We start from the raw sequence: 12,244 nt of genomic DNA, 5'->3' as shown, positions 1-12,244 counted from the left end.
TATACCTGGGACACCAGACCCCATAGAGCTATATCTGGGACATAAAACAATATCTGGGACACCAGACCCCATAGAGCGATACCTGGGGCAGCAGACCCCATAGAGCTAACCTGGGGCACCAGACCCCATAGAGCTATACCTGGGGCACCAGACCCCATAGAGAGATACCTGGGGCACCAGACCCCATAGAGCTATACCTGGGACATAGAGCTATATCTGGGACACCAGACCCCATAGAGCTATATCTGGGACATAGAGCTATATCTGGGGCACCAGACCACATAGAGCTATATCTGGGACATCAGACCCCATAGAGCTATATCTGGGACATAGAGCTATATCTGGGGCATAGAGCTATATCTGGGACACCAGACCCCAAAGAGCTATATCTGGGACACCAGACACCATAGAGCTATATCTGGGGCACCAGGCCCCATAGATCTATATCTGGGGCACCAGGCCCCATAGAGCTATATCTGAGGCACCAGAACCCATAGAGCTATATCTGAGACAGCAGACCCCATATAGCTATATCTGGGACATCAGACCCCATAGAGCTATACCTGGGACATCAGACCCCATAGAGCTATATCTGGGACATCAGACCCCATAGAGCTATACCTGGGACACCAGACCCCATAGAGCTATATCTGGGACATAGAGCTATATCTGGGACATCAGACCCCATAGAGCTATACCTGGGGCACCAGACCCCATAGAGCTATATCAGGGGCACCAGACCCCATAGAGCTATATCTGGGATACCAGACTCCATAGAGCTATATCTGGGGCATAGAGCTATATCTGGGGCATAGAGCTATATCTGGGGCATAGAGCTATATCTGGGGCACCAGAACCCATAGAACTATATCTGGGACACCAGACCCCATAGAGCTATATCTGGGGCACCAGGCCACATAGAGCTATATCTGGGGCACCAGACCCCATAAAGATATATCTGGGGCACCAGACCCCATAGAGCTATATCTGGGACATCAGACCCCATAGAGCTATATCTGGGACATCAGACCCCATAGAGCTATATCTGTGACATCTTACCCCATAGAGCTATTGCTGGGGCATCAGACCCCATAGAACTATATCTGGGGCATAGAGCTATATCTGGGGCACCAGAACCCATAGAACTATATCTGGGACATAAAACAATATCTGGGACACCAGACCCCATAGAGCGATACCTGGGGCAGCAGACCCCATAGAGCTAACCTGGGGCACCAGACCCCATAGAGCTATACCTGGGGCACCAGACCCCATAGAGAGATACCTGGGGCACCAGACCCCATAGAGCTATACCTGGGACATAGAGCTATATCTGGGACACCAGACCCCATAGAGCTATATCTGGGACATAGAGCTATATCTGGGGCACCAGACCACATAGAGCTATATCTGGGACATCAGACCCCATAGAGCTATATCTGGGACATAGAGCTATATCTGGGGCATAGAGCTATATCTGGGACACCAGACCCCAAAGAGCTATATCTGGGACACCAGACACCATAGAGCTATATCTGGGGCACCAGGCCCCATAGATCTATATCTGGGGCACCAGGCCCCATAGAGCTATATCTGAGGCACCAGAACCCATAGAGCTATATCTGAGACAGCAGACCCCATATAGCTATATCTGGGACATCAGACCCCATAGAGCTATACCTGGGACATCAGACCCCATAGAGCTATATCTGGGACATCAGACCCCATAGAGCTATACCTGGGACACCAGACCCCATAGAGCTATATCTGGGACATAGAGCTATATCTGGGACACCAGACCCCATAGAGCTATACCTGGGACACCAGACCCCATAGAGCTATATCTGGGACATAAAACAATATCTGGGACACCAGACCCCATAGAGCGATACCTGGGGCAGCAGACCCCATAGAGCTAACCTGGGGCACCAGACCCCATAGAGCTATACCTGGGGCACCAGACCCCATAGAGAGATACCTGGGGCACCAGACCCCATAGAGCTATACCTGGGACATAGAGCTATATCTGGGACACCAGACCCCATAGAGCTATATCTGGGACATAGAGCTATATCTGGGGCACCAGACCACATAGAGCTATATCTGGGACATCAGACCCCATAGAGCTATATCTGGGACATAGAGCTATATCTGGGGCATAGAGCTATATCTGGGACACCAGACCCCAAAGAGCTATATCTGGGACACCAGACACCATAGAGCTATATCTGGGGCACCAGGCCCCATAGATCTATATCTGGGGCACCAGGCCCCATAGAGCTATATCTGAGGCACCAGAACCCATAGAGCTATATCTGAGACAGCAGACCCCATATAGCTATATCTGGGACATCAGACCCCATAGAGCTATACCTGGGACATCAGACCCCATAGAGCTATATCTGGGACATCAGACCCCATAGAGCTATACCTGGGACACCAGACCCCATAGAGCTATATCTGGGACATAGAGCTATATCTGGGACATCAGACCCCATAGAGCTATACCTGGGGCACTAGACCCCATAGAGCTATATCAGGGGCACCAGACCCCATAGAGCTATATCTGGGATACCAGACTCCATAGAGCTATATCTGGGGCATAGAGCTATATCTGGGGCATAGAGCTATATCTGGGGCATAGAGCTATATCTGGGGCACCAGAACCCATAGAACTATATCTGGGACACCAGACCCCATAGAGCTATATCTGGGGCACCAGGCCACATAGAGCTATATCTGGGGCACCAGACCCCATAAAGATATATCTGGGGCACCAGACCCCATAGAGCTATATCTGGGACATCAGACCCCATAGAGCTATATCTGGGACATCAGACCCCATAGAGCTATATCTGTGACATCTTACCCCATAGAGCTATTGCTGGGGCATCAGACCCCATAGAACTATATCTGGGGCATAGAGCTATATCTGGGGCACCAGAACCCATAGAACTATATCTGGGACACCAGACCCCATAGAGCTATACCTGGGACATCAGACCCCATAGAGCTATACCTGGGACACCAGACCCCATAAAGCTATATCTGTGGCATCAGACCCCATAGAGCTACATCTGTGACACCACACCCCATAGAGCTACATCTAGTGCACCAGACCCCATATAGCTATATCTGGGACACCAGACCCCATAGAGCGATATCTGGTGTATAGAGCTATATCTGGGACACCAGACCCCGTAGAGCTATATCTGGGACATCAGACCACATAGAGCGATATCTGGTGCATAGAGCTATACATGGGGCGCCAGACCCCATAGAGCTATATCTGGGGCACCAGACCCCATCGAGCTATATCTGGGACATCAGACCCCATAGAGCTATATCTGGGGCACCAGACCTCATAGAGCTATATCTGGGACATAGAGCTATATCTGGGACATCAGACCCCATGGAGCTATATCTGGGACATCTTACCCCATATATCTATATCTGGGACATAGAGCTATATCTGGGACATCAGACCCCATAGAGCTATATCTGGGACACCAGACCCCATAGAGCTATATCTGGGGCATCAGACCCCATAGAGCTATATCTGGGGCACCAGAACCCATAGAGCTATATCTGGGACATCAGACCCCATAGAGATATATCTGGGGCATAGAGCTATATCTGGGGCATAGAGCTATATTAATTTTATTTAATTTACCTTTATTTAACCAGGCAAGTCAGTTAAGAACAAATTCTTATTTTCAATGACGGCCTGGGAACAGTGGGTTAACTGCCTGTTCAGGGGCAGAACGACAGATTTGTACCTTGTCAGCTCGGGGGTTTGAACTCTCAACCTTCCGGTACCTAGTCCAACGCTCTAACCACTAGGCTACACTGCCGCCCCAAAGCGCTATATCTGGGACACCAGGCCCCATAGAGCTATATCTGGGACATAGAGCTATATCTGGGACATCAGACCCCATAGAGCTATATCTGGGACATGAGACCCCATAGAGCTATATCTGGGACATCTTACCCCATAGAGCTATATCTGGGACATAGAGCTATATCTGGGACATCAGAACACATAGAGCTATATCTGGGACACCAGACCCCATAGAGCTATATCTGGGACACCAGACCCCATATAGCTATATCTGGGACATCAGAACCCATAGAGCTATATCTGGGGCACCAGACCCCATAGAGCTATATCTGGGGCACCAGACCCCATTGAGCTATACCTGGGGCACCAGACCCCATAGAGCTATATCTGGGACATCAGACCCCATAGAGCTATACCTGGAGCACCAAACCCCATAGAGCTATACCTGGGACACCAGACCCCATAGAGCTATATCTGGGACATAGAGCTATATCTGGGACATCAGATCCCATAGAGCTATATCTGGACACCAGACCCCATAGAGCGATATCTGGTGTATAGAGCTATATCTGGGACACCAGACCCCGTAGAGCTATATCTGGGACATCAGACCACATAGAGCGATATCTGGTGCATAGAGCTATACATGGGGCGCCAGACCCCATAGAGCTATATCTGGGGCACCAGACCCCATCGAGCTATATCTGGGACATCAGACCCCATAGAGCTATATCTGGGGCACCAGACCTCATAGAGCTATATCTGGGACATAGAGCTATATCTGGGACATCAGACCCCATAGAGCTATATCTGGGACACCAGACCCCATAGAGCTATATCTGGGGCATCAGACCCCATAGAGCTATATCTGGGGCACCAGAACCCATAGAGCTATATCTGGGGCATCAGACCCCATTGAGCTATACCTGGGGCACCAGACCCCATAGAGCTATATCTGGGACATCAGACCCCATAGAGCTATACCTGGAGCACCAAACCCCATAGAGCTATACCTGGGACACCAGACCCCATAGAGCTATATCTGGGACATAGAGCTATATCTGGGACATCAGACCCCATAGAGCTATACCTGGGGCACCAGACCCCATAGAGCTATATCAGGGGCACCAGACCCCATAGAGCTATATCTGGGATACCAGACTCCATAGAGCTATATCTGGGGCATAGAGCTATATCTGGGGCATAGAGCTATATCTGGGGCATAGAGCTATATCTGGGGCACCAGAACCCATAGAACTATATCTGGGACACCAGACCCCATAGAGCTATATCTGGGGCACCAGGCCACATAGAGCTATATCTGGGGCACCAGACCCCATAAAGCTATATCTGGGGCACCAGACCCCATAGAGCTATATCTGGGACATCAGACCCCATAGAGCTATATCTGGGACATCAGACCCCATAGAGCTATATCTGTGACATCTTACCCCATAGAGCTATTGCTGGGACTTCAGACCCCATAGAGCTATATCTGGGACATAGAGCTATATCTGGGACACCAGACCCCATAGAGCTATATCTGGGACATCAGACCCCATAGAGCTATATCTGGGGCACCAGACCCCATAAAGCTATACCTGGGGCACCAGACCCCATAGAGCTTTATCTGGGACATAGAGCTATATCTGGGACATCAGACCCCATAGAGCTATATCTGGGGCATCTTACCCCATAGAGCTATATCTGGGACATTAGACCCTACAGAGCTATATCTGGGACATAGAGCTATATCTGGGGCACCAGAACCCAAATAACTATATCTGGGGCATAGAGCTATATCTGGGGCACCAGAACCCATAGAACTATATCTGGGACACCAGACCCCATAGAGCTATACCTGGGACATCAGACCCCATAGAGCTATACCTGGGACACCAGACCCCATAAAGCTATATCTGTGGCATCAGACCCCATAGAGCTACATCTGTGACACCACACTCCATAGAGCTACATCTAGTGCACCAGACCCCATATAGCTATATCTGGGACACCAGACCCCATAGAGCTATATCTGTGACACCACACCCCATAGAGCTACATCTAGTGCACCAGACCCCATATAGCTATATCTGGACACCAGACCCCATAGAGCGATATCTGGTGTATAGAGCTATACATGGGGCGCCAGACCCCATAGAGCTATATCTGGGGCACCAGACCCCATCGAGCTATATCTGGCACATCAGACCCCATAGAGCTATATCTGGGGCACCAGACCTCATAGAGCTATATCTGGGACATAGAGCTATATCTGGGACATCAGACCCCATGGAGCTATATCTGGGACATCTTACCCCATAGATCTATATCTGGGACATAGAGCTATATCTGGGACATCAGACCCCATAGAGCTATATCTGGGACACCAGACCCCATAGAGCTATATCTGGGGCATCAGACCCCATAGAGCTATATCTGGGGCACCAGAACCCATAGAGCTATATCTGGGACATCAGACCCCATAGAGATATATCTGGGGCATAGAGCTATATCTGGGGCATAGAGCTATATTAATTTTATTTAATTTACCTTTATTTAACCAGGCAAGTCAGTTAAGAACAAATTCTTATTTTCAATGACGGCCTGGGAACAGTGGGTTAACTGCCTGTTCAGGGGCAGAACGACAGATTTGTACCTTGTCAGCTCGGGGGTTTGAACTCTCAACCTTCCGGTACCTAGTCCAACGCTCTAACCACTAGGCTACACTGCCGCCCCAAAGCGCTATATCTGGGACACCAGGCCCCGTAGAGCTATATTTGGGGCACCAGACCCCATAAAGCTATACCTGGGACACCAGACCCCATAGAGCTATACCTGGGGCATCAGACCCCATAGAGCTATATCTGGGACATAGAGCTTTATCTGGGACATCAGACCCCATAGAGCTATATCTGGGACATCAGACCCCATAGAGCTATATCAGGGGCACCAGACCCCATAGAGCTATATCTGGGATACCAGACTCCATAGAGCTATATCTGGGGCATAGAGCTATATCTGGGGCATAGAGCTATATCTGGGGCATAGAGCTATATCTGGGGCACCAGAACCCATAGAACTATATCTGGGACACCAGACCCCATAGAGCTATATCTGGGGCACCAGGCCACATAGAGCTATATCTGGGGCACCAGACCCCATAAAGATATATCTGGGGCACCAGACCCCATAGAGCTATATCTGGGACATCAGACCCCATAGAGCTATATCTGGGACATCAGACCCCATAGAGCTATATCTGTGACATCTTACCCCATAGAGCTATTGCTGGGGCATCAGACCCCATAGAACTATATCTGGGGCATAGAGCTATATCTGGGGCACCAGAACCCATAGAACTATATCTGGGACACCAGACCCCATAGAGCTATACCTGGGACATCAGACCCCATAGAGCTATACCTGGGACACCAGACCCCATAAAGCTATATCTGTGGCATCAGACCCCATAGAGCTACATCTGTGACACCACACCCCATAGAGCTACATCTAGTGCACCAGACCCCATATAGCTATATCTGGGACACCAGACCCCATAGAGCGATATCTGGTGTATAGAGCTATATCTGGGACACCAGACCCCGTAGAGCTATATCTGGGACATCAGACCACATAGAGCGATATCTGGTGCATAGAGCTATACATGGGGCGCCAGACCCCATAGAGCTATATCTGGGGCACCAGACCCCATCGAGCTATATCTGGGACATCAGACCCCATAGAGCTATATCTGGGGCACCAGACCTCATAGAGCTATATCTGGGACATAGAGCTATATCTGGGACATCAGACCCCATGGAGCTATATCTGGGACATCTTACCCCATAGATCTATATCTGGGACATAGAGCTATATCTGGGACATCAGACCCCATAGAGCTATATCTGGGACACCAGACCCCATAGAGCTATATCTGGGGCATCAGACCCCATAGAGCTATATCTGGGGCACCAGAACCCATAGAGCTATATCTGGGACATCAGACCCCATAGAGATATATCTGGGGCATAGAGCTATATCTGGGGCATAGAGCTATATTAATTTTATTTAATTTACCTTTATTTAACCAGGCAAGTCAGTTAAGAACAAATTCTTATTTTCAATGACGGCCTGGGAACAGTGGGTTAACTGCCTGTTCAGGGGCAGAACGACAGATTTGTACCTTGTCAGCTCGGGGGTTTGAACTCTCAACCTTCCGGTACCTAGTCCAACGCTCTAACCACTAGGCTACACTGCCGCCCCAAAGCGCTATATCTGGGACACCAGGCCCCATAGAGCTATATCTGGGACATAGAGCTATATCTGGGACATCAGACCCCATAGAGCTATATCTGGGACATGAGACCCCATAGAGCTATATCTGGGACATCTTACCCCATAGAGCTATATCTGGGACATAGAGCTATATCTGGGACATCAGAACACATAGAGCTATATCTGGGACACCAGACCCCATAGAGCTATATCTGGGACACCAGACCCCATATAGCTATATCTGGGACATCAGAACCCATAGAGCTATATCTGGGGCACCAGACCCCATAGAGCTATATCTGGGGCACCAGACCCCATTGAGCTATACCTGGGGCACCAGACCCCATAGAGCTATATCTGGGACATCAGACCCCATAGAGCTATACCTGGAGCACCAAACCCCATAGAGCTATACCTGGGACACCAGACCCCATAGAGCTATATCTGGGACATAGAGCTATATCTGGGACATCAGATCCCATAGAGCTATATCTGGACACCAGACCCCATAGAGCGATATCTGGTGTATAGAGCTATATCTGGGACACCAGACCCCGTAGAGCTATATCTGGGACATCAGACCACATAGAGCGATATCTGGTGCATAGAGCTATACATGGGGCGCCAGACCCCATAGAGCTATATCTGGGGCACCAGACCCCATCGAGCTATATCTGGGACATCAGACCCCATAGAGCTATATCTGGGGCACCAGACCTCATAGAGCTATATCTGGGACATAGAGCTATATCTGGGGCATCAGACCCCATAGAGCTATATCTGGGGCACCAGAACCCATAGAGCTATATCTGGGGCATCAGACCCCATTGAGCTATACCTGGGGCACCAGACCCCATAGAGCTATATCTGGGACATCAGACCCCATAGAGCTATACCTGGAGCACCAAACCCCATAGAGCTATACCTGGGACACCAGACCCCATAGAGCTATATCTGGGACATAGAGCTATATCTGGGACATCAGACCCCATAGAGCTATACCTGGGGCACCAGACCCCATAGAGCTATATCAGGGGCACCAGACCCCATAGAGCTATATCTGGGATACCAGACTCCATAGAGCTATATCTGGGGCATAGAGCTATATCTGGGGCATAGAGCTATATCTGGGGCATAGAGCTATATCTGGGGCACCAGAACCCATAGAACTATATCTGGGACACCAGACCCCATAGAGCTATATCTGGGGCACCAGGCCACATAGAGCTATATCTGGGGCACCAGACCCCATAAAGCTATATCTGGGGCACCAGACCCCATAGAGCTATATCTGGGACATCAGACCCCATAGAGCTATATCTGGGACATCAGACCCCATAGAGCTATATCTGTGACATCTTACCCCATAGAGCTATTGCTGGGACTTCAGACCCCATAGAGCTATATCTGGGACATAGAGCTATATCTGGGACACCAGACCCCATAGAGCTATATCTGGGACATCAGACCCCATAGAGCTATATCTGGGGCACCAGACCCCATAAAGCTATACCTGGGGCACCAGACCCCATAGAGCTTTATCTGGGACATAGAGCTATATCTGGGACATCAGACCCCATAGAGCTATATCTGGGACATAGAGCTATATCTGGGACACCAGACCCCATAGAGCTATATCTGGGACATAGAGCTATATCTGGGACATCAGACCCCATAGAGCTATACCTGGGGCACCAGACCCCATAGAGCTATATCAGGGGCACCAGACCCCATAGAGCTATATCTGGGATACCAGACTCCATAGAGCTATATCTGGGGCATAGAGCTATATCTGGGGCATAGAGCTATATCTGGGGCATAGAGCTATATCTGGGGCACCAGAACCCATAGAACTATATCTGGGACACCAGACCCCATAGAGCTATATCTGGGGCACCAGGCCACATAGAGCTATATCTGGGGCACCAGACCCCATAAAGCTATATCTGGGGCACCAGACCCCATAGAGCTATATCTGGGACATCAGACCCCATAGAGCTATATCTGGGACATCAGACCCCATAGAGCTATATCTGTGACATCTTACCCCATAGAGCTATTGCTGGGACTTCAGACCCCATAGAGCTATATCTGGGACATAGAGCTATATCTGGGACACCAGACCCCATAGAGCTATATCTGGGACATCAGACCCCATAGAGCTATATCTGGGGCACCAGACCCCATAAAGCTATACCTGGGGCACCAGACCCCATAGAGCTTTATCTGGGACATAGAGCTATATCTGGGACATCAGACCCCATAGAGCTATATCTGGGGCATCTTACCCCATAGAGCTATATCTGGGACATTAGACCCTACAGAGCTATATCTGGGACATAGAGCTATATCTGGGGCACCAGAACCCAAATAACTATATCTGGGGCATAGAGCTATATCTGGGGCACCAGAACCCATAGAACTATATCTGGGACACCAGACCCCATAGAGCTATACCTGGGACATCAGACCCCATAGAGCTATACCTGGGACACCAGACCCCATAAAGCTATATCTGTGGCATCAGACCCCATAGAGCTACATCTGTGACACCACACTCCATAGAGCTACATCTAGTGCACCAGACCCCATATAGCTATATCTGGGACACCAGACCCCATAGAGCTATATCTGTGACACCACACCCCATAGAGCTACATCTAGTGCACCAGACCCCATATAGCTATATCTGGACACCAGACCCCATAGAGCGATATCTGGTGTATAGAGCTATACATGGGGCGCCAGACCCCATAGAGCTATATCTGGGGCACCAGACCCCATCGAGCTATATCTGGCACATCAGACCCCATAGAGCTATATCTGGGGCACCAGACCTCATAGAGCTATATCTGGGACATAGAGCTATATCTGGGACATCAGACCCCATGGAGCTATATCTGGGACATCTTACCCCATAGATCTATATCTGGGACATAGAGCTATATCTGGGACATCAGACCCCATAGAGCTATATCTGGGACACCAGACCCCATAGAGCTATATCTGGGGCATCAGACCCCATAGAGCTATATCTGGGGCACCAGAACCCATAGAGCTATATCTGGGACATCAGACCCCATAGAGATATATCTGGGGCATAGAGCTATATCTGGGGCATAGAGCTATATTAATTTTATTTAATTTACCTTTATTTAACCAGGCAAGTCAGTTAAGAACAAATTCTTATTTTCAATGACGGCCTGGGAACAGTGGGTTAACTGCCTGTTCAGGGGCAGAACGACAGATTTGTACCTTGTCAGCTCGGGGGTTTGAACTCTCAACCTTCCGGTACCTAGTCCAACGCTCTAACCACTAGGCTACACTGCCGCCCCAAAGCGCTATATCTGGGACACCAGGCCCCATAGAGCTATATTTGGGGCACCAGACCCCATAAAGCTATACCTGGGACACCAGACCCCATAGAGCTATACCTGGGGCATCAGACCCCATAGAGCTATATCTGGGACATAGAGCTTTATCTGGGACATCAGACCCCATAGAGCTATATCTGGGACATCAGACCCCATAGAGCTATATCTGGGACATCTTACACCATAGAGCTATATCTGGGACATAGAGCTATATCTGGGACATCTTACCCCATACAGCTATATCTGGGGCATAGAGCTATATCTGGGACATCAGAACCCATAGAGCTATATCTGGGACACCAGACCCCATAGAGCTATATCTGGGACACCAGACCCCATATAGCTATATCTGGGACATCAGAACCCATAGAGCTATATCTGGGGCACCAGACCCCATAGAGCTATACCTGGGGCACCAGACCCCATTGAGCTATACCTGGGGCACCAGACCCCATAGAGCTATATCTGGGACATCAGACCCCATAGAGCTATACCTGGAGCACCAAACCCCATAGAGCTATACCTGGGACACCAGACCCCATAGAGCTATATCTGGGACATAGAGCTATATCTGGGACATCAGACCCCATAGAGCTATATCTGGGGCATAGAGCTATATCTGGGGCATAGAGCTATATCTGGGACATAGAGCTATATCTGGGGCACCAGACCCCATAGAGCTATATCTGGGACACCAGACCCCATAGAGCTATATCTGGGGCATAGAGCAATACCTGTGACATCAGACCCC

Source organism: Oncorhynchus masou, chromosome 14, assembly GCF_036934945.1.
Source record: "Oncorhynchus masou masou isolate Uvic2021 chromosome 14, UVic_Omas_1.1, whole genome shotgun sequence".
NCBI lineage: Eukaryota > Metazoa > Chordata > Actinopteri > Salmoniformes > Salmonidae > Oncorhynchus > Oncorhynchus masou.
The sequence above is the reverse complement of the archived record's forward strand: the minus strand, read 5'-3'. Positions refer to the sequence as shown.